The following is a 26,671-nucleotide window of genomic DNA, read 5'->3' on the forward strand; positions in this document are numbered from 1 at the left end:
GTACTGGACCGGCTGCGGCAAGATCTTCTGGGCCGACCCTCGCTTGGTTGCCGGGCGCTTGGAGCTGGCTTCTGGCAGGATTCGCTCTGGCACTTCGATTCGAGCGACGCTGGTTCAGGCCTCGATGGCATGCGACGAGGAGAGGCAGGCCATCGTTGGGGCGAAGGCTGCTCATGCCGCCGCCTTGGGAGAGGCGGCCGATGCCCGAGGTCGCTGCAAGGCGCTGGAGAGCGAGCTGCAGGGCCTGCAGGACCAGCTTGCCAAGGAGGTCCGCATTGGCCAAGAGAAGGAGGAAGACATGAAGGCTCACGAGGCGGCCGTCAAGGACCGAGACACCAAGCTTAACAAGCGCCATGACCGCCTGGGCGCACTGGAGCAGGAGTTGGAGGCGAGGAAGGTCGAGCTGGACGGCAAGGCGCGGGTCCTCGCCGAGGACCGTGAGGCCTTCACAGAGTTGGAGGTGAAGGCTCGCACCTTGCTGAGGTCGCTTTACGACAGCGGCCTGGAAAGCCCGCTGGCCGGTGTCGAGGACGGCCCCGCCAAGCTGCTCCCCTTCTTGATCCGTGCTCTTGAAGATGTCACCCTTGGCCTTGGCCCTACGGCTGAGGCCGAGGCGCGTGTCCTGTCTTCTGCAGCGCTGACGCGGGTCCTTACCCACGTCTACCTTCACGATCCCAACGTCAACCTCGACAGCCTGCTGGAGCCAACGAGCGGCGAGCTTGCCGCTACCGCTGCTGAGGCCGTGAAGGGTCGTGCGGAGGCTCTGCTGGCGAAGTTCCGGGCCTTCAGCACCAAGCCGAAGCGAGGCGCTGCCGGCCCTGCAGCTTCACAAGGCAAACCCGCTCCGCGCAGCTCCACCGCCAACAAATGACTCCGTTGTGGCTCCTGTTCTGCTTTCAGCTCCTGTAACATGCATCATGCCTCGGGGAGGCATTTAAACTTGTGTTTGGTGTTGTGATAATAGTTATGGACTATAATATTTGCTTTTGAATTCCTTGAGATTTGCGTTTTTCCTTCCTACTTGTTTATGTTCTACGCCGGCAGAGCCCGGCCCCGCGCATACCTCAGCCGCCGTTAGGCCCGACCGGAAACCAGGACCGGACCAAGGAGTGAGGGGCTACGTGACAAGTTAGGCTCCTAAGTCGCGATGCTCAGGAGTCCCCCTTAGCGCAAGAACAGCAAGTAGGGAGGTGAGATGTGTTGGTGAATCTACCATTCTATGTCTGCAGAGCCCGGCCCCGCACATACCTCAACCGCCGTTAGCCTTTCGGAACTAAGGAGTGAGGGGCTACGTGACCAGTTAGGCTCCTGAGTCACGATGCTCAGGAGTCCCCCTTGACGCTCAAATGGCCTTCGTACCTTGGCTCCACTCGGGGAGGGACGTGCAACGAACCAGGCCCGAGGGGCCTGGCTGGGTGGCGTGCGTCTGGGCATGACCCAGGCGCAACCCCCGTGCCCAGCCCCCTCATGTGGCACTCCCGAGGGGAGGCATTGCGATGAGGCCAGACACTAAGCTCTGAGCTCCCTGAGGTTGATGCGGCCGGGGGCCACCCTCAGTTGTTTATCACCAGCGCGGAGCATAGCGCTTTCGTATGTGTACGGGCATAGCCGCTCCTCGGCAGTGTTGTCAGCCAGCGCGGAGCATGGTGCTTCCACTGGTGCGTGGGAGGGGGCTCCCCACCGGGAGGAGCCCCCGGGGCGTGTACAGCCCCGCCCTGACACGTGGCTGGCACGGTAGGGCCCGACGAGGTGTATCTGGGCACCTGTGAGCCAGCGCGGGACTCATGGGGCCCTACCTCAAGGCGGGTTGCGCCTGGCACTGGACCTTAACTTGTGATGTGTTCCTGCAAGTTTTGGTTAGATGCCGACACTCTACGTCCTCGGGTCCCGGCCCTCGAGTGGGTCTCAGCCGTCGCTAGTATGCCAGGTCGCGATGCCGTGGACAAAACCAGAGGGTGAGGGTTGGAGAGCCAGTAGGATCCCATGAGTTGCGATGCTCAGGTACCCCCCCCCCCTTTAACGTGCAAGCGGTCTACATGAAGGAGGAAGAGGTGCTGTTGACAGGCATCAAATAACAAGCATGATGGGTCGAACGCATGGCCCGAAAATAAACGCAAGAGGGGTACATGCCGCTGGGTCTGACCCGAGCGACTTAGGGATGATGCAGCCCGAGGGGCGCCCCCAACAAAGTAGGCTAGGAACATAAAGTAAAAGAGGATACATGCCGCAGGGATGGACCCACGTGGCCTGGGAATAATGCAGCCCTGGGGGCGCTCCCAACTGGAAACGAAACTTGAAGGATGTCACCTGATAGCATTGAAGACGAAGGGGTGTTGAAATAGCGGACTTTGTGGGCTGCGGAAGCCGACCCTCATGAGCCCCCAGGCCTAGGAGCCTCGGGAGGTTCTGGAGGCGCTGGTGGCTCCTTGTGGACCATCTCCATCTCCGCCAGGACTGCGGAACGCCTGGCCTCCTGAGCCTCCAGGATGCTCCTCATGAGGTGCTGGTACGCGGCGGCCGCGTTCGGCAAGCCGTAGGGCATGCGAACCTAGCTGTGGGGTGGGCCTTCATAGCGCCCCGCGCGTGAGGGCCAGAAGCGCTCCTGAGAGGCGGCTCGGTTGAGCCCTGGGATGTCGATGCAGACGCGCAGCCCACCATCCTCGCCTGGATGGGGAGCTGCGGCGGGTAAGCGGCGGCTGCCACTCATGACTCTTGACTCCTGCAACTCCTGCGTGATCTGACTGACGAACTCCTGAGGGTTTGGCCCTCCTTGCCTTGCTCCTTCCTGAGGGAAACGTGCTTTGAAACACGCCTCCAAGTGGTGCCCAAGCGCCTCCCTAGTGACCTTAGCAAGGTCGGCGGCCCTCCAGGAGGGAGCCCTCGAGCCTTGCTTGAGGGGGGCGTCGGGCGCGCCTTCCTATGCGACAGAAGGAGGTGCCCCCTGAGCAAGCGCAGACCCTGGGGGGCCTGCCTCCTGAGGGGTCGGGCCTGGCGATGTCTTCTTCTTCTTGGGAGCCGTCTCAGGGAGCCTCCCGCTCCCGCGATCTGGGTCTTCAAGTGATGCAGCCTGAAAAGCTCGCTCCAGGGAGCACACTACGTCCCTTTCTTCACAAGGCACCATGATGAGTCCTCCGCTTCCTAGCATCTTGAGGACGTTGTAGCCGTGATGAGTCACGGCCATGAACTTGGTGAGAGCTGGGTACCCGAGGATGGCATTGTATGGCAGGCGAATATGGGCGACGTCGAAGTCGATGAGCTCGGTGCAGTAGTTGTTGCGTCCCCCGAAGGTGACAGGGAGGCGGACCTGCCCAATCGGAACCATGGAGCCATCGGTGACTCCGGAGAAAGGCTTGGTTGGCTGAAGCTGATCGTAAGGCACTTGGAGATTGTTGAATGTCTCTACGGACAGGACGTTGAGCCCTGCCCCGCCGTCGATGAGGGTTCTGGTGACTTGCACGTTGCTGATGACTGGGGAGCAAAGCATCGGGAGGACTCCGGCTGTGGCCGCGCACTTGAGCTGATCCGCTCAGCTGAACATGATGGCGCACGCCGACCACCTGAGGGGGCGCGTGGCTTCGAGCTTGGGGAGGACTGCATTCACTTTGCGGGCGAACTGCTTGAAGATGCGTTGAGAGGCTGGGGCTTGAGCTCCGCCCAGGATGTAGGCGATCGCGCGCGGCTCCTGGAAGCCCCTAGCCCCCTCGTCCTGATGATGGTCCTCGTTTCTCCTTGGCTGCGGCGGCAGAGGAGGGAGGCTTGCGTTTCCTTGCGGACGATCCTCACGAGGCTGGTCCCTCCAGTCTCCTTCGCGAGGCTGATCCTACCAGTGATCCTCGCGAGGTCGGTCGCGCCACCCTTGGCGAGGGCCGCGGTCTTCCTAGCGTCCTGCGTTCCTTCCTCCTCCTTCGTCATAGCCTCGATCATTGGGGCGTCGGCCGATCCTCCCTTCTCGCACGGCTCGGAGCTCTTGGCATTCGTTGGTGTTGTGGGTGTGCAGGTCATGGTACACACAGTACCGGCTGCCCTTGAAAGACTCGGGCTGATCTCTGCCCCGCTTGGTGTCTGGTTCTGCTGCGAGCACGACAGCCCCCTTGCGCTTCACGTCCTTGGCCTTGGATTTCTTCTCTTCTGGGTCTGCGGCTGGCAGTTCGAGGAGGGAAAGGCACCCTTCCTCAACCCTGGCGCACTTGTTCGCCAAGTTGAACAGCTCCAAGGAAGTGCACAAATCTTCATGCACCGCCAGCTCCTCCTTCATCTTGACGTCACGCACACCGTCGGAGAAGGCTGAGATGATGGCCTCCTTGGTCACCTTGGGAATCTTGAGGCATGCATTGTTGAAGCACTGGATGTACTTCTGCAGGGTCTCCCCTGGTTGCTGCTTGATGCGGCGCATGTCGCTCACGACGGGTGGCCGGTCGTGAGTACCTTGGAAGTTGGCGATGAAACGGGTGCGCATCTCGTCCCAGGAGGAGATCGTGTCAGGAGCCAGGTTCAGGAGCCAGGTGCGGGCCCCGTCCTTGAGTGCCATGGGAAACCAGTTCGCCATGACCTTCTCGTCCCCGTTGGCGGCTTCGATGCCCAACTCATAGAGCTGGAGGAACTCCGCAGGGTCGGCTGTGCCGTCGTAGCGAGGAGGTAGGTCTGGCTTGAACTTGCCGGGCCATGCGATGCTGCGCAGCTCGGCGGTGAAGGCGCGGCAGCCTGCTGTGGCCACGGGAGGCCTTGGGTGACGAAGAGCTTGGTCTTGCGAGTCCCCATGTGCTGCAGCTGGGAGCAGTGCGGGGTCTTGGCATGTGGGAACAGGAGCGTGGTCGCGACGGACCGGGGCAGGGAGCACTCGGGCAGCTTCTTGGAGACGAGGGGCCTCTTGGCAACTCTGCTCTTGCCACGCTGGCGCTGGACAGAGTGGGTTCCGCCCAGGGGCCACGCGCCTTGGGGCCAGGGCGCCTTCTTGAGGAGGAGGCGGCTAAGGCGCCCCCGGAGCTTCATTGCTGGCGCAGGGCGGGGCGCGGTGCAGCGAGACAGACGGTGCGGGGGAGCCCTCTACGGCGCGGACGAGCTCGGCGATGCGGTCGAGCCACTCTTCATAGACGTCGTCGACTGGGCGGTAGCGCAGGAGCTCGTTTGCCGCGATGAGCGCAGCTCGAGCCTCCATGGTCGCGCGGAGCGCGCGGGACGAAGAACCAGCTGGGGTGAGAGAGGGAGTAGCAGTACGGCCGTCTCGCCTCACTGACAGATGCTGGGACGATGCTTGCTGCTCGTTCCCCGCTGGGCCGGTGGCGGCGTTGCTGGCAGGTGACGGGGAACAGCGTGGGCGGCCGCCGACGGGGGCCGTCTGGGCGACGCCGGAAGCGAGAGCAGCTCGGCGCTTGGCGCGGGCCCGACGAGCATCCGACATGGATGCGATGGTCAGTGAAGAACAGGGCGGCGGGAGACGAATTCCGGCGCACCCCTACCTGGCGCGCCAAATGTCGGATTTCGGGTTCCGGCAGACCCTCTAGATTCTAACACTGGGGTGCGCGCGGAGATTTCGCTCTCTACCTACCTGCACCTCACCGCCTCGCTAGTATCTAAGCTATGAAAGGAACAACACAAGAGACACAGGGTTTATACTAGTTCGGGCCACCATTGTGGTGTAATACCCTACTCTAGTTTGTGGTGTGGTGGATTGCCTCTTGGGCTGATGATGAACAATACAAGGAAGAACAACCTCGCGAGGGTCTATTCTTGGCTGGTGCGATGAACTGCTCGGGGGAGTTCAGTCGCTCTCTCTCTGCTGGTTTCTAGATGATGATCTCTATCTTCCGACCGATCCATCTACCTTGTGGGTGGCTAGTCCTATTTATAGGCAAAGGCCCTGGGCCTCTTCCCAAATATTGAGCGGGAAGGGCGCCAACAATTGGCCATTTTGAAGGGGAACATCTAGTACACTTATCCTGACTAAAGTTGTCCTCGCCTGTCAAAGGCTCTGGTGGTGACGTCGGCTTGGGCTCCACAATGACCTCCTTCCTGCTATTGCGACGGTCTTGGTCTTGTTGCACCGAAACGGATTCCTTTGCTTGATGCTCTCGCCTGCGCTTGCTCCCTTTGCACCAAAGAGGAAAGGAGGACACTGCATGGGCTGGCGCCCGCCTGGCGCCCTTAGTCGTCATGGCTTGCGTCATGGGAACCTCGTGAGGTACCCCGCCTTGATCTCTCCGCCTCCTCACGGGCCAGCCTGATGAGGCCGTGCCGGAGGAAGCTCCCTGTCATCCACCCCGTGAGGCTTGGCCCTTCACGAGGGTCTTGAGCTCGTGCTGATGAAGATGGGCCATGCTGGGCTGCCCTTTGAGCCACGCCGCAGGCCGCAGGCAGGCAAGTCTGGGGACCCCCATTCCCAGAATGCCGACACCGTGTGCCGACCAAAACGCGCGCGCGATCTGAGTCGTGCGTTCTGATTGGCCAGAACCCAAACCCCACGGATCGTACGTGTGCATCGTTGGATGCTCCCAGATTGAACAACAATCCTCATCCCTTTCGACAGCACATGCAGTTCCAGTTGTGATCTTACTTATATGCACAAAATGCATGTTAAATTCAAAAAATGTCTTAAATATAGCGAACGATACCTGAAATGCGCCAGAAATCAAACCCATGGTATAATGGTGATTGCGTAGCGTGGAAATTTTTATGAGGCCAAACGATGAAGTCACCAGCCAATGGAGTTTGAATTTACACGTCTCCTTTTGGAAACCATGATCCTTCTTCTGAGATGCTCGGTTTCCAAGGAGCAAACATCAAAACTTGTCCCAAACTTTACCAATTTTTTCCACGGGGTCGTTAGAGCACGCCACGGGCACACATCAATTTTGATGATGTCCGGACTCCATCTAAATTTCCTGTAATTAAAATACCAACTAGGCCTACGTCGGTGGCCGCACCTCGCGGCCGAAATGTTTGAAACTTCTCCCCACTTCTGAGACAATGGATGAAAACTCACAAAGTGGCACACAAATGATTTATACACCTTATTTTCTAACTAACACCCACATGTAGTTGTAGTAGGGTTTTGATTTTATATGCACTTAATGCAAAAAATGACTTAAATATAGCATATGAGACCTGAAATGGGCCAGAAAATCAAACCTAGGATATATCCGTGATTGTTTACCATGATTTTATTTCAAGGCGGAATGATGTAGTCACCGACGATTTGGAGTCCGAAGTGTTGCATCTCCTTTTGGAAACTATTATCCTTATTGTGAGATTCTCCTGTTTGGAAGCTGCGAGCATCAAAACTTGTGCCAAACTTTACCTAATATTTTCCATGGGATCGTGAGAGCACGCCACGGTGACACACCAACTTTTGTTATTTCCGGACTCTATATGCATTTCATGTAATTAAAATACCAACAAGGCCTATGCCTCTGGCCGCACCCTATGGCCAAACTGTTTGAATTTTTATCCCATTTCCCAGACAATGAATGAAAACTCGCAAAGCGACACACAAATGATCTTGCTAACACCCACGTGTAGTTGCGACATGGTTATACACACACACACATGTGTGTGTGTGTGTCTATATATATATATATATATATATATATATATATGACTCAAATATAGCAAACGAGATCTCAAATGCACCAGAAAATCAAACCTTAGGGTACAATGATGATTTCTTACCGTGGAAAAAATTTCAAGGCGAAACGATGAACTCATGTTTTCATGCAAACGAAAATATGTTGTTAGTTCATGTAAATGTTTTCAAATAGCACATGGTTCACTCACGAAAGCCGTGTGCCTACCAAACCATGGCCGATGCCCCCTCCCGAGCCTTCCGCGCGCGCGATTTGAGTCATGCATTCTGATTGGCCAGAACCCAAACCCCACAGATCGTATGTCTGCACCGTTAGATGCTCCCAGATTGGTCCTCATCCCTTTCGACATCACATGTAGTTCTGGTTGTGATTTTATTTATATATGCCCAAAATGCATGTTAAATTCAAAAATGTCTTATATATAGCAAACGATACCTAAAATGCGCCAGAAAATCAAACCCATGGTATAATGGTGATTGCGTAGCGTGTAAATTTTTATGAGGCCAAATTATGAAGTCACTGGCCACTGGAGCTTGTATTGACACGTATTTTTTTGGAAACCATGATTCGTCTTGTGAGATGCTCCAGTTTCCAAGGAGCGATCATCAAAACTTGTGCCAAACTTTACCAAAAGTTTTCACTGGTCATGAGAGCACGCCACGGGCACGCACCGATTTTGATGATGTCCGGACTCTATTTGAATTTTCCGTAATTAAAATACCAACTAGGCCTACGTCGGTGGCCGCACCTTGCGGCCGAAATGCTGGATACTTCTCCCTGCTTCTCGGTCAATGGATGAAAACTCGCGAAGCGGCACATAAATGATTTGTACACCTTCTTTGCTAACTAACACCCACATGTAGTTGTAGTAGGGTTTTGATTTTATATGCACTAAATGCAAAAAATGACTTAAATATAGCAGACGAGACCTGAAATGGGCCAGAAAATCAAATATATATGTGATTGTTTACTATGTTTTTTTGAGAGGCGGAATGATGTAGTCACTGACGATTTGGAGTCTGAAGTGTCGCGTCTCCTTTTGGAAACTATGATCCTTCTTGTTAGATGCTCTGGTTTGGAAGGTGCGAGCATCAAAACTTGTGCCAAACTTTACCAAATTTTTTCCATGGGATTGTGAGAGCACGCCACGGTGACACACCGATATTCGTTATTTCCGGACTCTATATGCATTTCCTGTAATTAAAATACCAACAAGGCCTACGCCTCTGGCCGCACCCTGCGGCCAAACTGTTTGAATATTTTCCCATTTCTCGGCAACGAATGAAAACTCGCAAAGCGACACACAAATGATCTTGCTAACACCCAGGTGTAGTTGCGACATGGTTATACATATGCATTGCGACATGGTTATATATATGCATGGTAAATGAAAAAAATGACTCAAATATAGCAAACGAGATCTCAAATGCACCAGAAAATCGAACCTGAGGGTATAATGGTGATTTCTTACCATGGAAAAAATTTCGAGGCGAAACGATGAACTCATGTTTTCATTCAAATGAAAATATGTTGTTAGTTCATGTATATGTTTTCAAATAGCACACGGTTCACCACGAAATTCGTGTGCCTACCATACCGTGGCCGATGCCCCCCACCCTGCCGTGCGCCAATCTGAGTCGTGTGTTCTGATTGGCCAAAACCCAAACCACACGGATCGTACATCTGCACCTATGGATGCTCCCAGATCGAACAGAAATCCTCATCCCTTTCATCAGCTCATACAGTTCCGGCTAGGATTTGATTTATATGCCAAAATGCATGGTAAATGCCAAATATGCCTTAAATATAGCACACGTGACCAGAAATGTGTCAGCATATCAAACCTGCGATATAATGGTGATTGCTTACCATGGTAAATAATTAGAGGTGAAACGATGAACTCAGGTCTTCATTTCAAAATTAGCACGTCTTCATTTCAAACAAAATTATTTTGTTTGTGCACACGAGCGCTTAGAGGCAACCGTTTGCATAGGCCTTTCTGCGTGGCGATCGGGGATCTTTTTTCACTCTTTTCACCTAGGCCGCCACCCCCCACACACACACACCGCCCTCCCATGTTTCACTCAATAGTCCACCCAATCTCCATCGCCAGCTCCCCCTCCCCCAGATCCACAATAGAACCCTCTCCGGCGCCTGCGTGCTCAACCCGGCCATGTGCCCGCTCTTTGGCATCAACCCTACCTCCACTACTGTTCCCAACACGCGACTGCTAGTGCCTCGCTGTATTCGTTTTCTCGCCAGCCACCCTTGAGCGTATCGATCCTGTAACCCTCGCCTCTCCTGTGGTCCTGTCGGGTTTGCACAAGAAACATGTTAGTTACTGCTCTCCATCATGGTGTGGCATATTTCCTCCCAATTCCTCTTCCTATTTTTGTTGGTATGTTCCCAAATTAGCTATAAAATAACATAGATCGTATATATTTTCATTATCTACCTTCATTTGTTCCAGTAAGTTACTGTCGATTTACAAATCATGGGCACCCGAGTCACACAAACTTAACAAATTAGTCGTACTTTTTCTAAACTATTGCATGATATGTTTAGATAGCTTGATACCAAGTTGTTTTCTTTATGCTTATCCTCCTTCCCCAAGTTTCACATATGTTATCTGTAGATGCAGAGTAGCAGCGACAACACTCAGGCTTCAGGCGATGTATCTTCATCTGAGTCTGACAACCCTAGGTCTGCAGCAGATGGTGATGGATCAAGTAATCTGGACCGGGATAGAGCTGCAGCAATTACCCTTCTGGTCAGGACTTGGAGGAACACTCCAAGGAAGCTCACACACCAGCCTAAAGGTGTATATGAAGTAACTGACATCGATTTAAAGTCTTGGGATCCAACTAAACCAGATAAAGCACGCACGAGGTTCAGGAGTGTGTGTGTGGATTTGTTGGCAGGGCAAGGCTCAACATTAATCTATCAAGGTTTTGGAAGGCTGACACAAAAACATGATAAAGGATAGTCTGGGAGATCACAGATCACTTCAACGTTCTAGAGCAGTGGAGAATGCAGGTGGAACACGCTATACTGAAGAAGGATAGGGATGCTTGGAGAAACTAGAAGCATGTGTTGTACAAGAAGTAGTTGAGTGAAGGCAAGGACCCAATCCCAACATACCCCCAAATTACAAAGGCAGACTGGGCATAATTCAAAAGGGTTAGGGCAACTACAGAGTTTGCTGAGAAGAGTGCCAAGCAATCGGAACTTCAGAAGAGGAGCACACACCCGCCGTATGGGTGTGGCAGGATACTACGGCAGGAAACTGAGATGGGACCAGGAGGAGAGAGAAGCAGTAGCTGCGGGGTGGGAAAACAACTTTTAGTGAAATCAGGGGTGAACGCTCTAAAGACTACTTGCGGGCACGTGCAAGGAGGTGTGATGATGGAACTTATTACTTTGAAAACTCGCATGACGAAAAACTGTATCGCGTGATGTTAAAGGCTTCCAAGATCCCTGGAAGGTTCTATAGGAACTCATGGCCATGTGACATTCTATCCGACGCTCTACAAACAAGAGAGCCCCCTGGCCATGCAAGGGGTATAGGTGTTAATGTCCGGCACAAGAGGGATTTCACACTCAGCAAAGAAGAGAAGCTCGACATGAAAAAAGCTAGGAGTGAAATGAAGCAGAATGAATTGTATGAAAGGTTGAGGAAGGACATGCATCCAAATGTTCAGAAGGAAATCGAGGAGTCAATGATGATGCAGAAGACTCTAACACTGACAGATTGCCAAAAGATGGGAGGGGAGGCGTGCATGGAGGATGTTGGTTATTGTGTGACAACACCGCACAAGAGTTGTTGTGCATCAGCTGACCCCAGCGACACTGAGACTACAGCTGCTCATGATGATTGTATATCTGATCTATCTGGAATGAAAGATAGACTGAAGGGCGTGCTTACACATTATGAAGGTACATTAAAATGTGCAGCAGCCTGGGTTTGCCCACCCTTCTTGGAAGAGGGCCTCTTGTTGGACAATGTGCCACTGAAGCCGGGCTGTGTGAAGTGCTACGTGACCGAAGTAAACTCTGGATTCAATGAATTTGCCCTGAAGAATGTCCTAGGTGACTTTGATGAGCATAGGACCTTGGGAGAAATACTATTACATCACATCCAATGGCCACGAAAGGAAATAGACTTCATGGATGAGATCCCCAAAGCCCTGCCAAGAGCAACCAATGTCGCCCCTCAACCGGCGATGCTCTCCTTGCCACAGCAGCTCTCGCATGCTTCCCCCAAGGAACCTAATACTCATAATCCGACGGCTGATGCATCAACCTGTGATCGGCCCGCCCGACTTTGTGCTGTACAGGCCATGTCATCGTCCACCCCAGAGCAGCCAGTGGCAAGGCCTACAACTGCTAAAGACTCACCACCGGTTCAGATGCCGATCGCTGAAGTAGCCGGGGGAGACCCAGCTGCACCACATGCTCAGCAGACCAACCTGGTGGAACTGGCTGCTAGGCAGTCTGATGCTTCAGAACTGCTTGCTAAGCAGTTTGTAGTCCAGAACCGACTGCTCATCAATCCATCGGTTCACAGCCGTGTGATCAGCATACCAATGCGTTAGCACTGTCTACTCAGCAAACCAACGCGTTGGCACAGCCTCCTCAGCACACCGACAAGTTGGCACCACCTGCGTAGAAACCCGACATAGCTTCAACGCATGGTCAGCGGTCTGATGCCTCTGCTCCTATAGCCCATCAATCCTTCACGACAGCACCGCCAGCTCAGCAGTCTAGCATAGCTAAACCATTTGCTAAGCAGTCCGTCGAAGCTTTACTGTATGCTCGATAGTCTGCCTTTCAGCCATCTAGGCCTTGTACCAGAAGTGCTTCAAGTACCAAGAAGGAAGCAGGCAAAAAGGCTGCACCCGTGAGGAAGCGTGTCCCGAGAGCGAAGAGGAAAGAGAATGATTGCCTCTTACTTAAATCACTCATCGCCCAGAACCAAATTAACAACAAGTTGTTCGAATCAGAGAGTAATATTATTTCTGATGGCATGAATGATGCGGAAATAGATTTGCTGCCTGCTAAAAATAAACCAGACATACTTGAAGCACGCAATTACGTCCATGGCCAGCCATTTCTTGTTGGCGAATACTTTGATGAGTGTAGCTCCAGTTGCCGCGAGTTACAGAAATATTTCATGGATCAAATGTTAGAAGGTCATGATGTTCTGCTAGTCTTCTACATCAGAGATCATTTTTGACATGATCATGGTTCCATCAGTGTGGATTTCAAGGACTTACATCTCTTCTTCAACTTCAATGAGCTCGATGCCACTCTTGTTAGATGCCTGATTTTGTAAGTACTTAACATACTCTGATCAACTTCTCCATACAACATTGTAAATGATAAACAACTAACTCCAATTTATTCCTCTCAAGGGATTGAATGCACAGAGAAGAAAAAGAGAGAGTCTGTATTTCATAGATCCTGTATTAGCAAATGGCACAACATTACATGGTAAGGATAAATGGGAGTGGGCAATTAACACGGTCGCCCATATCTTAAAAAACATGTCCCATGCAAAATCATTTCTCTGGCCATATCATGAATGGTAAGTCAAATAAACAACCACACATACACTAATTTTCTTTAAAATTTCGACATAATTTGTAAGTTCACGACTTTCTTAATATGTAGCAATCACTGGATATTGGTATTCATTGTTCCAAACAAGAACATAGTTTACTACATGGATTCTCTTAGAGAGTCAACAAATGCTCAGAATCTAACAAATTTTCAGCATTTCATGGATAGGTATTGAATTCTATGATGTTGAAATTAATTTGCATTCATATTTGGTTCAATAATTGATGTTGTTAAAACTCATCTTCATTTGTAGTGTGCTCGCATTATTGAAAACTAAACCAGGGAACCGTTCAAGAGGGAACTTCTGGTAACACACTAAAATACATTATTTTTGGAAAATGTATCCAATAGTTTGCAAATACCTTTCCTTACGCTAGTCAAATGTTCAAGCTTCTAAATAAACCTCTTTCTATTTCTGTCGAAAGAAAAAAATTATCTAACACCGGTTAGGTTGTTCCTAATAGGACAAATACATGACTAATTTTGTACAAACATTTTTAGTGACCTCAGCAACAAGCAAGGACCAACCTTTGTGGATACTATGTTTGCAGACACATGATCTTCATCTGCAAATCAGCAGATAGTTGTGAAGATGCTCGCGAATTAGTGCCAGTAAGTCTATCTTAATTAATATCTTCTACTCCACTCATATGGCACATTCTGATCTTAAAAATACTGCAGCTCATCTTAGAACCAAGGACCCCTGAACCGCTCCCCGCTGGTGAATTCCTGATGGTTCGGAGATTTATCAACGACTTCTTCCTGAATCACTACATCAATCCCACTAGTGATAATGAAGATTACAACACGCCTTCTCCTGAAACTTTGAGTAAGAGTTAGCCCCTAAACATACACACATGGATCCATTGTTTTCCATCTAATGAGGTCTTCGTATTTTGTACACTATGATTAATTATGGAATGCATATATATATATATATATATATATATATATATATATATATATATATATATGTCGACAAATCATTGGAATTTAGCTACCATTTGTTCAATTGCAATTGTTGCAAAATCTGATGAATGTTCTTCCTGTGGACACTATTTGTTCAATTGCATATTGTGGCGAATTTGTTTTTGCATGCCGATTCAAGTATGATATTTTTGCTTTAACCTGGCAATTGCTCCGCACATGATTCAATTAAATGAGTGTGTGCGATCCACGTTGAAATGCATACGTCAATCATAGCGGAACCGTCGGTGATACACAGCAGATCCTAGATGATTTGCGGAACTACTACGTGAATGTAGGGGCTCGAGAACCGTTTGTGATACCACATTATCGCACACGAAAGCTCGGAGTAAACCGTGCCCAATGTAAAATACAATCCTAGTCATAATTTTTTTAGGAAACGTGTGGCATCCTAAACGAAAAGCACACGTCACTCTCACCACAGCCGCTAGTGATACACAAAAAATCACAAATGGTCAGCAACACTTGTATGTGTGCGAAGGGGATATTGAATCGTTTGTGATAGCACATTATCACACATGGTAATTGTTCGAAAATGTGTGTGATGGAGTCATGCATGGAGTTCCACAGAAAACTCGTGTCCAATGGGTCTCATAACCCATAAGTATAGGGGATCTCAATAGTTTTTTTGAAGGGGTTAGACAGTAGGAAAGGCTCCTACTGCATATATATTACCAACTCACAGATAGTATAGATTACAAGTGTTATGTTACATATGCACAAATGGGACAAGGAGGTTTGCCAAGAATGGTACATGGGGCAGCAGTTTGAGGATCAAAGTGTATAATTACAGCTGTGGTATAGAGCTAAGCAAGTCAGCCACCAGCTGCTTCTTGTGGGGGGGGCACTCTGTAGGTGATGTCAGCAAAGTCTCTCTTGAACCTAGCCAGCCAGGATGAGATTGATGGGTCCACCTTGCGAAAGTAGTTATTATTCCTTTCCTTCCAAAGGCTCCAGGCTGCCACCAAGAAAACATCCATGATCATCTTCCTGGGAATCAGAGTCTTGAGGTGTGCAATGAGGTCCAATATGTTGCCATGTGATGGCCATTGTATGTTGAGCTTGTTCCAGCATTCTCGACTAAAAGTGCAATGGAAAAAGATATGTTCAACAGTCTCTTCCACATGGTGCCCACAGAGGAGGCAGTCCAAGTTATTGCCAATGTTATAATGTATCATCTTGAGCATGTTTCTTGTGTTAAGGCGATCAGAGAGGAGAAACCAACCAAAGACCTTGATTTTAGGGATGCACTTGGTCTTCTAGAGCCATCGGTATGCATCATGAGCAATCATCTCCCTGAAGTAGAAGGTGTAGTAGGCAGTGGTTTTGAAGTCAGAAGATCCCCAAGTGCAAATCCAGGCATCCCTGGAGTCGGTCATCCTTGCCATGTCAACGTCTTGTTGGAGAGCTCGTAATTCGTCAAAATCTTGAACCGAGAGGGGCAAGTCAAAAGCCTGGTTAAGATGGGTGATCGAGAGAAACTTCCGCGCCGAGGCATCTTCATCGTTTGTAAATGAGAAAGCATGTGGGTATGTTTCCGACAGAATGGAGTTGTTCCAATCATCCTTCCAAAACAGAGCCGTGTCACCTGCGCCAATCTTCACTTTGGTGATCCCTCTGTAGATTGGCATGAGCTGAATGAGTTGTTGCCACTAGAAAGAGCCGCATGGTGCAGCAGCATGGGGGACAGTGAAGCATAGTACATGTCCCAGATGAGGTGCATGCTACCTCTTGAGCACTGCGTTGGATTTTCTCGAAGAGGAGAGGATGATGCAGTAAAGTAGCGTAAGTTTTTCCCTTAGTTTTTGAGAACCAAGGTATCAATCCAGTAGGAGACCACGCACAAGTCCCTCATACCTACACAAAATGATAGCAACTCGCAACCAACGCTTAGGGGTTGTCAATCCCTTCACGGTCACTTACGAGAGTGAGATCTGATAGAGATAATATTTTTGGTATTTTTGATAGATAGATGTGAAGTAAAAAGTAAAAGGCAAAGTAAAACAAAGCAAGTAAATAAAGTAATGGAGATTGATATGATGAGAATAGACCCGGGGGGCATAGGTTTCACTAGTGGCTTCTCTCAAGAGCATAAGTATTCTACGGTGGGTGAACAAATTACTATTGAGCAATTGATAGAAAAGCGAATAATTATGAGATTATCTAGGTATGATCATGTATATAGGCATCACGTCCAAGACAAGTAGATCGAAACGATTCTGCATCTACTACTATTACTCTACTCATCGACCGCTATCCAGCATGCATCTAGAGTATTAAGTAAAACAGAGTAACGCCTTAAGCAAGATGACATGATGTAGAGGGATAAATTCATGCAATATGATAAAAACCCCATCTTGTTATCCTCGATGGCAACAATACAATACGTGCCTTGCAACTCTTTCTGTCACTAAGTAAGGACACTGCAAGATTGAACCCAAAGCTAAACACTTCTCCCATTGCAAGAACTACCAATCTAGTTGGCCAAACCAAACAGATAATTCGAAGAGACTTGCAAATATAACTCAATCATACATAAAAGATTTCAGAGAAGAATCAAATATTGTTCATAGATAAGCTGGATCATAAACCCACAATTCATCAGTCTCAACAAACACACCGCAAAAAGAAGATTACATCGAATAGATCTCCACAAGAGAGGGGGAGAACATTGTATTGAGTTCCATAAAGAGATAAGAAGCCATCTAGCTAATAACTATGGACCCAAAGGTCTGAAGTAAACTACTCACACTTCATCGGAGAGGCTATGGTGTTGATGTAGAAGCCCTCCGTGGTGGATGCCCTCTCCGGCGGAGCTCCGGAACAGGCCCCAAGATGGGATCTCGTGGATACAAAAGGTTGCGGCGGTGGAATTAGGTTTTTGGCTCCGTATCTGATCTGACGGGGGTACGTAGGTATATGTAGGAGGAAGGAGTACGTCGGTGGAGCAACAGAGGGGCCACGAGGCAGGGGGCGCGCCCAGGGGGCACCCTCCACCCTCGTGACTGCCTCTAGCACTTCTTGGAGTACGGTCCAAGTCTCCTGGATCACGTTCGGTTGGAAAATCACGTTCCCGAAGGTTTCATTCTGTTTGGACTCCGTTTGATATTCTGTTTCTTCAAAATACTGAAAAGGGCAAAAAAAACAGCAATTCTGGGATGGGCCTCCGGTTAATAGGTTAGTCCCAAAAATAATATAAAAGTGGAAAATAAAGCCCAATATAGTCCAAAACAGTAGACAAAGTAGCATGGAGTAATCAAAAATTATAGATACGTTGGAGACGTATCAAGCATCCCCAAGCTTAATTCCTGCTCGTCCTCGAGTAAGTAAATGATAAAAAAGAATTTTTGATGCGGAGTGATACTTTGGCATAATTTCAATGTAAATCTTCTTAATTGTGACATGAATATTCAGATCCGAAATATTCAAGACGAAAGTTCATATTAACATAAAAGTAATAATACTTCAAGCATACTAATCAAAGCAATCATGTCTTCTCAAAATAGCATGGTTAAAGGAAGTTATCCCTACAAAATCATATAGTCTGGCTATGCTCTATCTTCATCACACAAAGTATTTAATCATGCACAACCCCGATGACGAGCCAAGCAATTGTTTCATACTTTAGAGATCTCAAACTTTTTCAACTTTCACGCAATACGTGAGCGTGAGCCATGGACATAGCACTATAGGTGGAATAGAATGGTGGTTGTGGAGAAGACAAAAAGGAGAAGATAGTCTCACATCAACTAGGCGTATCAACGGGCTATGGAGATGCCCATCAATAGATATCAATGTGAGTGAGTAGGGATTGCCATGCAACAGATGCACTAGAGCTATAAGTATATGAAAGCTCAACAAAAGAAACTAAGTGGGTGTGCATCCAACTTGCTTGCTCACGAAGACCTAGGGCACTTTTGAGGAAGCCCATCATTGGAATATACAAGCCAAGTTCTATAATGAAAAATTCCCACTAGTATATGAAAGTGACAACATATGAGACTCTCTATCATGAAGATCATGGTGCTTATTTCGAAGCACAAGTGTGGTAAACGGATAGTAGCATTGTCCCTTCTCTCTTTTTCTCTCATCATTTTTTTATTTTGTATATTTTTTATTTGGGCCTTTTCTCTTTTTTTATGGCCTCTTTTTTTTATTTGGGCTTCTTTGGCCTCTTTTATTTTTCATAAAGTCCGGAGTCTCATCCCGACTTATGGGGGAATCATAGTCTCCATCATTATTTCCTCACTGGGACAATGCTCTAATAATGATGATCATCACACTTTTATTTTTCTTACAACTCAACAATTACAACTCGATACTTAGAACAAGATATGACTCTATATGAATGCCTCCGGCGGTGTACCGGGATATGCAATGAATCAAGAGTGACATGTATGAAAGAATTATGAACGGTGTCTTTGCCACAAATACAATGTCAACTACATGTTCATGCAATAAGCAATATGACAAAAGTAATGTGTGTCATATGAACGGAACGGTGGAGAGTTGCATGGCAATATATCTCGGAATGGCTATGGAAATGCCATGATAGGTAGGTATGGTGGCTGTTTTGAGGAAGGTATATGGAGGGTGTATGATACCGGCAAAAAGTGCGCGGTATTTAGAGAGGCTAGCAATGGCGGAAGGGTGAGAGTGCGTATAATCCATGGACTCAACATTAGTCAAAAGAACTCATGCACTTATCGCAAAAATTTAGAAGTCATCAAAAACCAAAGCATAAAACACATACTCCTAGGGGGATAGATTGGTAGGAAAAAACCATCGCTCGTCCCCGACTGCCACTCATAAGGAAGACAATCAATAAATAAAATTGTGCTCCGACTTCATCACAAGTGGTTCACCATACGTGCATGCTATGGGAATCACAAACTTCAACACAAGCATTCTTTAAATTCATAATTACCTCTACTAGCATTGCTTTAATATTATCACCTCCATATCTCAAAACAATTATCAAGCATCAAACTTATCTTAGTATTCAACGCACTCAAAAGAAAGTTTCACAAATCTTGAATACCAAGTATATTATCTTTAAGCAAATTACCATGCTATTAACAACTCTCAAAATAATCTAAGTGAAGCATGAGAGATCAATAGTTTCTTTAAAACAAATCCACCACCGTGCTCTAAAAGATCTAAGTGAAGCACTAGAGCAAAAATTATTACGCTCAAAAGATATAAGTGAAGCACTATGAGCAAAACTATCAAGCTCAAAAGATGTAAGTGAAGCACATAGAGTATTCTAGCAAATTCTAAATCATGTATGGATCTCTCAAAAGGTGTGTACATCAAGGATTATTGTGGTAAACTAACAAGCAAAGACACAAATAATACAAGACACTCCAAGCAAAACACTTATCATGTAGTGAATAAAAATATAGCTCCAAGTAAATTACCGATGGAAGTAGACGAAAGAGGGGATGCCTTCCGGGGCATTCCCAAGCTTTGAATTTTTGATATCCTTGGATTATATTGGGGGTGCCATGGGCATCTCCAAGCTTAGGCTCTTTCCACTCTTTGTTCCATAATCCATCAAAAGAATTCACCCAAAACTTGAAAACTTCACAACACAAAACTCAATAGAAATCTCGTGAGCTCCGTTAGTGAAAGAAAACAAAAGACTACTTCAAGGTACTGTAATGAACTCATTCTTTATTTATATTGGTGTTAAACCTACTGTATTCCAACTTCCTTATGGTTTATAAACTAATTTATTAGCCATAGATGCATTGAAATAAGCAAACAACACACGAAAAACAGAATCTGTCAAAAACAGAACAGTCTGTAGTAATCTGTAACTAACGCAAACTTCTGGAACTATAAAAATTCCAACCAAAATAGAACGTACTGGAAAATTTGTTTATTGATCATCAGCAAAAATAATCAATGCAAAATGACGTTCCAGTGATTTATTGATTTTTTTCTTGTGGGCGCAAAGTTTCTGTTTTTCAGCAGAATCAAATCAACTATCATCATAGCTTATCCTATAGGTTCTACTTGGCACAAACACTAATTAAAACATAAAACCACATCTAAACAGAAAGTAGAAACAAAATTTAACACTAAACAGGAACAAAAACAAAGAACACAAAATAAAATTGGGTTGCCTCCCAACAGCGCTATCGTTTAACGCCCCTAGCTAGGCATAAAAGCGAAGATAGATCTAAGTTTTGCCATCTTTGGTAGGCAATCCATAAGTGGCTCTCATGATAGATTCATATGGTAATTTTATTTTCTTTCTAGGTAAGTGTTCCATACCCTTTCTCAAGGGAAATTGGAATCTAATATTCCCTTCCTTCAAATCAATAATTGCACCAATCGTTCTAAGGAAAGGTCTACCAAGAATAATAGGACATGAAGGATTGCAATCTATATCAAGAACGATAAAATCTACGGGCACATAATTCCTATTGGCAACAATAAGAACATCATTAATTCGTCCCAGAGGCTTTTTAATAGTGGAATCCACAAGATGCAAATTTAGAGAGCAATCTTCAAAGTCACGAAAATCTAGCAAATCACACAAAGTTTTGGGAATAGTGGAGACACTAGCACCCAAATCACACAAGGCATGAAATTCATAATCTTTAATTTTAATTTTGATAGTAGGTTCCCACTCATCATAGAGTTTTCTAGGTATAGAAACTTTCAACTCAAGTTTTTCTTCATAAGATTGCATCAAGGCATCAACAATGTGTTTGGTAAAGGCCTTATTTTGACTATAAGCATGAGGAGAATCTAGCACGGATTGCAACAAGGAAATACAACCAATCAAAGAGCAATTTTCATAATTAAATTCATTGAGATCCAAAATAGTGGGTTTAGCAACATCAAGATTTTTATTTCTTTCAATCACACTTTCATCAATTTCATCATCAAGATCTAAAAACTCAGAATTCTTAGGACGCCTTCTAGGTAAAGGAAGATCATATTCAGTTTCATCAAGATTCATATTGCAAAACAAGGATTTAATAGTGGACACATCAATAACTTTTAGATCTTCATCTTGATTTTTATAGGAATCGGAAGAACACGCTTTAATAAAGGCATCTTTGGAAGCATGCATCCTAGCGGTTCTTTCCTTGCACTCATCAATGGAAATTCTCTTAGCTTTGAGAGACTCATTGATATCATGCTTAGGAGGAATAGATCTAAGCTTTAAAGAATCAATTTCAAGAGAAATTCTATCAACGTTCCTAGCCAAATCATCAACTTTAAGTAATTTTTCTTCAAGGAAAGCATTAAAATTCTTTTGTGAATTCATAAACTCTTTAACACTACTCTCAAATTCAGAGGGCATCTTATTAAAATTTCCATAGGAGTTGTTGTAGGAATTTCCATAATTATTAGAAGGATTACTAGGATAAGGCCTAGGATTAAAATTCCCTCTATACACGTTATTTCCAAAACTATTCCTTCCAACAAAATTCACATCCATAGATTCATTATTATTCTCAATCAAAGTAGATAAAGGCATATCATTGGGATCAAGAGAAGTATTTTTAGTAGCAAACATCTTCATAAGTTCATCCATCTTTTCACTCAAAACATTGATTTCTTCTATAGCATGCACTTTTTTACTAGAAGTTCTTTCGGTATGCCATTGAGAACAATTAGCCATAATATTGTCAAGCAATTTTGTAGCATCCCCTAACGTAATTTCCATAAACGTGCCTCCCGCGGCCGAGTCTAAAAGATTTCTAGAAGCAAAATACAATCCGTCATAAAATTTTTGTATGATCATCCATAAATTCAAACCATGAGTAGGGCAATTGCGAAGCATTAATTTCATTCTTTCCCAAGATTGGGCAACATGCTCATGATCAAGTTGTTTAAAATTCATGATATCATTCCTAAGAGTGATAATCTTAGCGGGAGGAAAATACTTAGAGATAAAAGCATCTTTCCACTTGTTCCAAGAATCAATACTAGTTTTAGGCAAAGACGAAAACCAAATTTTAGCACGATCTCTAAGTGAAAACGGAAATAACTTCAATTTGAAAATATTGTTATCCGTATCTTTCTTCTTTTGCATATCACACAAATCAACAAAATTGTTTAGATGAGTAGCGGCATCTTCACTAGGAAGGCCGGCGAATTGATCTTTCATAACAAGATTCAGCAAAGCGGTATTGATTTCACAAGACTCATCATTATTAAGAGGAGCAATCGGAGTACTAAGGAAATCATTATTATTGGTATTTGAGAAATCACATAATTTGGTATTATCTTGTGCCATGGAAACAAGTAATCCAACACACAAGCAAAGGCTAACGAGAAGAAAGCAAAAGAGAAAGAGAGGAGGAGATTGGGAAAGAGAGGGCGAATAAAACGGCAAGGGTGAAGTGGGGGAGAGGAAAACAAGAGGCAAATAATGCAATTCGAGAGATAGGGATTGGTGATGGGTACTTGGTATAGTTGACTTGCTTGCGTGAGATAGGGATTATATGTTCATATTGATTATGCTATTTAATACCCCTCTGATCTTGAGCATGATTATCATTTGTAGTAGTTACTATTGTTCTTGAGATCATGGGAGAAATCATGTTACAAGTAATCATGTGAACTTGATATGTGTTTGATATTTTGATGATATGTATGTTGTGATTCCTTAGTGGTGTCATGTGAACGTCGACTACATGACACTTCACCATATTTGGGCCTAAGGGAATTCATTATGGAGTAGTTATTAGATGATGGGTTGCGAGAGGGACAGAAGCTTAAACCCTAGTTTATGCGCTATTCCATAAGGGACCGATTGGATCCAAAAGTTTAATGCTATGGTTAAGAATTTATTCTTAATACTTTTCTCGTAGTTGCGGATGCTTGCGAGGGGGTTATTGATAAGTAGGAGGTTTGTTCAAGTAAGAATAGCACCTAAGCAACGGTCCACCCACATACCAAATTTCAAAGTAGCGAACACGAATTAAACCAACATGATGAAAATGACTAGATGAAATTCCCGTGTACCCTCAAGAACGCTTTGCTTATCATAAGAGACCATTTTGGCCTATCCTTTTCCTCAAAAGGATTGGGCTACCTTGTTACACTTTTGTAACTACTATCGTTACTTGCTCGTACAAATTTTCTTGCTATCAAACTACTCTGCTACTTACAATTTTAGCACTTGCAGACATTACCTTGCTGAAAACCACTTGTCATTTCCTTCTGCTCCTCGTTGGGTTCGAAAATCTTACTTATCGAAAAAGCTAAAATTGACCCCATATACTTGTGGGTCATTAGATACTAGGTAAAACATATTTACAAAAACAGAACGAGTTGAGTTTATACCCATTTCTCTCTACCACGATCACTTCATCAAATATCACTCATTATTGCCTTTCACTTGCATGACTGAATAATATGAAAATGATAATAGTGCAAGAGTGTCGTGGACTAAACTGGAATCTGCAAACACTTTATTCAAAAGGAGAAGATAAGGTAATTTGGCTCTTTGTTAGATCAACAATAATGCATATGAGAGCCACTCAACACTTTCATCGTGGTCTTCTCCCCGGTACGTCTCAAGAAAAAGAAAAGAAATTCAGGGAGACACACTGAAATGGTTTTGGAGTTTTTAGTTTTCCTTAAAGAAAGAAAATTAAAAAAAGGAAAACAAAAATGAGGAAAACTATTTACATGGGAAAGCTCCCAACAAACAAAAAGAAGAATCGAGAATTCTTTTGGGGTTTTCTTTTAATACTATAACTAATTAAGCTAGGAAGATAAACCGAAAAGAAACAAGAAATATTTTTGGGTTTTCTCAAAGTTTTTCAAACACACAAGAAGAAAGCGAGAAAAATAAATCTAGCATGGATAATACAATGAAAAAGTGTGAGCACCGACAACTGAAATGAAATGTGTGAACATGAATGTAATGTTGGTGGGAAATACGTACTCCCCCAGGCTTAGGCTTTTGGCCTAGCTTGGTAATCACCATCCGCGGCCTGCATAGTAGCCAGAGTGATAGCTCACGGAGGCTCTTGGTGCAGCCTCCTCAGCCCACCGAGCTGCCTCGAACTCCCCCTTGTACGAGCGGGCCTCGCTCTCAAGAATATAATATCTTTATTCGCTGTAATAATCAAACAGAGAAGACGCATGCAGAACGGTAGGCACAAAAGTTTCGTTATTAAACCTCAAGTTATATGTATAATTAGTGGGCGTGCCTGTAAGGAACTTATGACGTTTCATGGCATCAAAATCTGAGTACTGAGTAGGTAAGATGGGGTCAACGGGCATAGGTGTTACACCAACCTCCCTAACTAAACGAGAAGCATAAATCCCACCATAAAAATAACCACTACTGGCATTGTGATGCAACCTTCATGTGACAATTGCTCCAAGATTATTGCATTTAATTCCGATCCACCCACATACCAAATTATCTAAGTAGCGAACACGAATTAAGCCAACATGATGAAAGTGACTAGATGAAATTCCCGTGTACCCTCAAGAACGCTTTGCTTATCATAAGAGACCGTTTTGGCATGTGCTTTGCCTCAAAAGTATTGGGCTACCTTGCTGCACTTATGTACTACTATCATTATTTGCTCGTTACAAATTATCTTGCTATCAAACTACTCTGCTACTTACAATTTTAGCACTTGCAGACATTACCTTGCTGAAAACCACTTGTCATTTCCTTCTGCTCCTCATTGGGTTTGACACTCTTACTTATCGAAAAGGCTACAATTGACCCCATATACTTGTGGGTCATCAAGGCTTTTTTCTGGCGCCGTTGCCGGGGAGTGAAGCGCTCTTGGTAAGTGGAAATTGGTAAGGAAACATTATTACTACATGCTGAAATTTATTGTCACTTGCTACCATGGAAAACAATCCTTTGAGGGGTTTGTTCGGGGTATATTCACCTCGACCGGAACCACAATTAGTTGCCCCTCAACCTGCTGCACCTACTGAAAATATTGAATATGAAATTCCTTCGGGTATGGTAGAACAACTGCTAGTTAACCCTTATGCAGGAGAAGGAACCGAACATCCTGATATGCAATTCATACATGTGGATGAAATTTTTGGATTGTTTAAGCTTGCAGGTTTACCCAGAGATGAAGCTAAGAAGAAGGTCTTCCCTTTGTCTTTGAAGGTAAAAGCATTGACATGGTATAGTCTATGCGATGATATGGGATCTTGGAACTAGAATCGGTTGAAATTGTAATTCCATCAAAAAATTATCCTATGCATCTAGTTCATCGTGGTCGGAATTATATATATAATTTTTGGCCTCATGAAGGAGAAAGTATCGCTCTAGCTTGGGGGAGGCTTAAGTAAATGTCATATTCATGCCCCAATCATGAGCTCCCAAGAGAAATTATTATTCCGACTTTTTATGCTCGGCTTTCTCGTAATGATCAATCCATGCTTGATACTTCTTCTACTGATTCTTTTATGAGTAAGACTATTGAATTCCAGTGGGATCTTTTAGAAAGAATTAAACGCAACTCTGAAGATTGGGAACTCGAGAAGGTAAAGAGTCAGGTATTGAACCTAAGTTTGAATGTGTTAAATCTTTTATGAATACCGATGCTTTTAAAAAGTTTAACACTAAATATGGACTTGACTCTGAGATAGTAGCTTCCTTTTGTGATTCTTTTGCTAGTCATGTTGATCTCCCTAAGGAGAAGTGGTTTAAATATCACCCACCTATTAAAGAAGAAATTAAAGAACTGGTAAAAGCTAAAGAAGAAACTATCATTTACAATGTTGATCCAGTTGTTCCCACTGCTTATATTGAAAACCCACCTTTCCCTGTTAGGATGAAGGAACATACTAAAGCTTCAACTGTGGTTAACAAAAGATATGTTAGAACACCCTAACCAGCTGAACAAATCAGAGTTGAACCTAGTGTTGCTATGATTAAAGATCTCTTGGTCGATAATATCAATGGGCATGTTATTTACTTCTGTGTTGAAGCTTCTAGAATCTCCAAACCCGATAAAAAGGATAAACATAGACTAGTTGTTGGCATGCCTGTTGTCTTAGTCAAGATAGGAGATCACTGTTATCATGGTTATGTGACCTAGGTGCTAGTGTGAGTGCTATTCATTTTTCCTTATATGAAGAAATTAAGAGTGAAATAGCACCTTCTGAAATAAAAGACATAGATGTTGCTATTAAACTTGCCAATAGAGATACTATATCACCAATTGGGATTCTTAGAGATGTTGAAGTCTTGTATAGGAAAATAAATACCCTACTGATTTTCTTGTTCTTGGTTCCCCACAAGATGACTTTTGTACCATTAGCTTTGCTAGACCTTTCTTGAACATCGTCAATGCCAGACTAGATTGTAAGAAACAAATTGTCGGTGTTAGCTTTGGTGATGAATATCATGAATTTAATTTTTCCAAGTTTAGTAGATAACCTCATAAGAAAGATTTGCCTAGTAAGGATGAAATTATTGGTCTTGCTTCTATTGTTGTACCTCCTACTGATCCTTTAGA

Source organism: Triticum aestivum, chromosome 5B (genome assembly GCF_018294505.1).
Source record: "Triticum aestivum cultivar Chinese Spring chromosome 5B, IWGSC CS RefSeq v2.1, whole genome shotgun sequence".
Lineage (NCBI taxonomy): Eukaryota > Viridiplantae > Streptophyta > Magnoliopsida > Poales > Poaceae > Triticum > Triticum aestivum.